Source organism: Parus major, chromosome 4A (assembly GCF_001522545.3).
Source record: "Parus major isolate Abel chromosome 4A, Parus_major1.1, whole genome shotgun sequence".
In the NCBI taxonomy this organism is placed as follows: Eukaryota; Metazoa; Chordata; class Aves; order Passeriformes; family Paridae; genus Parus; species Parus major.
In genome coordinates, this window is record NC_031772.1 from 19,815,186 (window position 1) to 19,819,039 (window position 3,854).

Consider the following 3,854-nt stretch of genomic DNA (forward strand, 5'->3'; position numbering starts at 1 on the left):
TGCCTGTACTCCTTCCTTCCTTCTCCAGGAACTTCTGTTCGATTCTTAACCATCAGCAAGGAAGGAGGGTTTAGAGTTCAGGTCAAGGAGGTGCCTGTGAGGGGAATGAGATCCTGTGGTTTGATAAAAGTGTATAAAATCATCTCCATGTCGTGTGCTGAGCAGCTGGGGTGGGTTTTGTGGAGAGGGAGGGCTTGGGAAGGTCCCTGGTATAATTCCCACTGCAGGCTGGAGCAGCTCTGGCTCATCCACGTGGCTCCCCAGGGGCTCAGCAGCAGCCCTGGGCTCTGGCTCTCCTCCCCTGACCCTTTCCCTCGCCTGGGAGGCTTTCCCAGCCTGTTCTCAATGAGGATTTTGTGCAAGTTGGGTGTTTTGTGTTCTCTCTGTGCCTGAAAATCCCCTGTTAAACCTCTTGTAGCCCATATTTCAGTATTGTGGGGGTTTTCTGCCTTGCTGAGTGAGGGCAGAGCTCAGTTCTCAGAATGAGTCTGGAGCTGGTTCCATGTGGTGCTATTTGGATTGAGGTGTCTCCTAAGAGGAACACCAAAAGGGGAAGGTGTTCTGCTGGAATAGATCCAGTTCACAAAGTAAGGAATGACAGGTTTCCAGCTGGGACTTGAGGCAAGCCTGACACTAAACTGGACTATAAAATATAATTGGAAATATCTGTTGAGGCCTTGCTGTTGTGGCCATGGTAGTCCTTAAAACAAGTAAGGGAGGAAGGAAAATGGGAAAAAAGAGTTGGTGTTTGAGTTGAGATAGTATTTTATCAGTGGTTATTGGGCTTTTTTTTTTGTCTGGCACAGTTCTGGGCATCAGCTTTCTCTGTTAGATCTGTAACAGCAGATCCCTTTTCCTTTTGAATTCCAGGAGAGTAACTTCACATAGATATGGGAAAAATGGGATAAATGAAAGGCACGTGATCCAAAGGTGTGGATCCTCTGGGTGGTGAGCAGTGTGTCACTCCAGCAGAGACATTTATAACCTGGAGAATGGGAATGAGCTTACAAAGGACAAAGCCACAAACCAGTAACTCACTTATTTGGGAAGCAGAGAATTCTCTTGTTACCCAGGGAAGCTGTGGCTGCCCCTGGACCCCTGGAATATTCAAGGCCAGGTCGGACAGGGCTTGGAGCAGCCTGGGATAGTGGTAGGTGATGAACACTGAGGTCACTTCCCACCCCAATCATTCTGGAATTCCGTGGTTCCAGTCATTACCATCTCATTTGCATGCAGGCCATTGTCCTGGATGCTCCACATGGAATCCAGCCCTGTTTGTTTGGGCTGGGTCAATGTTGGGGACACTCCCGTGTGCCCTGGTGACAGCTGGGGGTGGCATGCAGGCTGTGCTGGCCCAGGGTGACACCTGGCACTCGTGGCTTGGCAGCCACACAGGGATATTGGGAAAACAGGGTGATCCTCCTGCACGGGGCTGTGGCACCACCCTGGATCCCAAACAGCCCAGGAGAATCAGGGTTCATGCTGTGTTTGAGTGTGGAAACTGCTGTAAAGGTCTGGATTTAGTCTGGAAAAGACAGTTCAGAGTCCAGAGGCAGCCTCCCCTCAACTGATCACAAACTACCTGTAACTTTGGTCTTGGGCATTTTCATGTTGAGCTGGTTTTAATTAAAACATTAAACAAAAAGGAAAGGAAGTAGTTGTGAGGAAACTCCTGGCAAGAGGTGGCTGAGCTGAGATTGTGGCTTTTTGAGTGAGAGCTAAAATGGTAATGACAGAATGTTTAGGAGGTAAAAAAGAGGTTTTTTTTCAGTGAAATAAATGGATGGGGCAGATAACTGTGAGTAAGCAAGCAAGAGGTGTTCCTAATTCTGACTTGTGATGTACCAGTGCTCCCAGCACAGCTGGATTTGTGTTAAACAAGATTTATTTTGGCTTTTGGAGGGCTGGTGCTGGTTCTGGACAGGGCTGGCAGTGCCTTTGGGCACATCTGTGTGCTCACCTGGGTCTGTACGTGCTGCTGGAGCTGCTGGGGTGCTTTTGGGATGGGTGAGTGGCTCTTTGCCTCTCTTTGGGTATTCCAGTGTCCCAGGCCGAGGGCCAGCAGCTCTGGGGGATGCTGGATTGTTCCAGAAGAGGGTCCTGGTGTGGATGTGAGGATGAGGGCTCCCTGGGATGGCAGCAGCACCCCGTGAGCCCCAGGCTGTGTGTGCTGCTCTCTGGTGCCCTGCTGCAGGGCTGGCAGAGCAGAGCCTGCGGGCTCCCAGGGGAGCACACATCAGAGAGCAGCGAAACAGCCCCAGAGGAGCCCTGAACAATGCAAGTCTTTGTGTTCAGCCTTGTTGGTAGAACTCCCAGTTCCTCTCAAGCCTCCTATTGTTGGGGCTGGCGTGGCTGGAGAGCCCTGGCCCTGCACACCAGCATTGCCAGGATGTGTTTGGCTGTCCTGGAGGGGTCAGCACAGCTCTGTGCCCCTGGCCCAGGAGGGACAGCTTCTCCAGAAGCCTGCTCCTGCACTGCTGCGAGGCTGGGGAGCTGCCAGAGAATCCTGGAATGGTTTGGGCTGAATTGAAGACCCTCTACTGCCATGGGCAGGGACACCTTCCACGATCCCAGGTTGCTCCAAGTCCTGTCCAGCCTGGCCTTGAATATTCCAGGGATGCAGGGGCAGCCACAGCTTCTCTGGGCATCCTGTGCCAGGGCCTGCCCACCGTCACAGGGAGGAATTCCTTCCCAATATCCCAATTTCCCAACGTCCCATCCATCCCTGCCCTCTGCCAGGGTGAAGCCATCCCTCCATGTCCTGTCCTGTCACTCCAGGCCCTTGGAAATTCGGTGTAATTTCCTCTCTAGCGAAGCCAGGGCTGGTTGTGGTCACTTCAGACAGCACAGGGAATAGGAGGAGAGAATGGCTTGGAAAAATAACATTGTCTTGGACCTGCCTGTGGCAAATCATCAGCTCTTCTGTGACAGCATGGGCACACAGGGCTGGCCCCTCCTTGGGACATTGGTTTGGCAGCACAGCTGTGCACGAGGCTTCTCAGTTCAGCCCCTCCTGTGGAGGGTTCTGTGTCTCGAGGGTTGGAAAACAACAAAATCCAAACCAGCTCCCTTAGTTCACACATAGGTGGAGTCTCACCCTCATGGAGTCCCTTCCTTTGCTCAGGATGGGAAATGTGGGGATTTTTTAGTGTTGCTGGGAGCCTGTAGATGATGATGTTGCCCAGAGAGGTTTTGGACTCCCTGTCCCTGGCAGTGTCCAAGGCCACGCTGGATGGAGCTGGGGTAGTGGGAGGTGTCCCTGCCCATGGCAGGGGTGGGATGGGCTTTAAGGTCCCTTCCAACCCAAGCCATGCCAGGACTGAAAGCCTGGCTCTGCTGGCTCCCAGCCAGGCACCACCAGTGTTGACACAACAGTCAAATGCTACATGTTTTCCTCCTTTCCTTTTATTTGTTTTTTTTCCAGTTACAGTTGGCTTATTCCCAGTTTTTCCCAGTCTGTAACTCCAGTGGGTCTGGTACTTGTGGGGAGGGATGTGCCTGAGAACCACGAGGGGCTGGGCAGGAAGGAGAGCCCTGAGCTGTCAAAGCTCAGCTTAGATTTGCTGATCTTTAAAGAACCCCTGGTGCTGTGATCCAGGATTTTGGTTTCCCGGAGGAAACAGCCACTAGGTGACAAACTGGCTCCCGAGGTGGCTGGCTGGGGTTGCTGCCTGCTCCTGGCAGGGTTTTCCTGCTGTGATGTCTGTGTGGAGCTGGGGTCGAGCCTCTCTGTCCTGGGACAGGGAGGAGAAAACGCCGTGGGAGCTTTTTGTGTGCTCTGGGTGGGAAACCCTGGAGTCTGTGTGCTGGAAGGGCTCTGAGTCCTGCTGCCATCCCCTGCTGCCATCCCCTGC

The 3,854-nt window shown here is 52.9% G+C and overlaps 1 protein-coding gene across 1 annotated transcript in view; it reads left to right on the forward strand.

Moving 5' to 3' along the window:
• The window catches only part of LOC107203831 (H(+)/Cl(-) exchange transporter 5), a 28,165-nt gene that overhangs the window by 3,206 nt on the left and 21,105 nt on the right, over positions 1-3,854 (forward strand). The window lies entirely within an intron of this gene.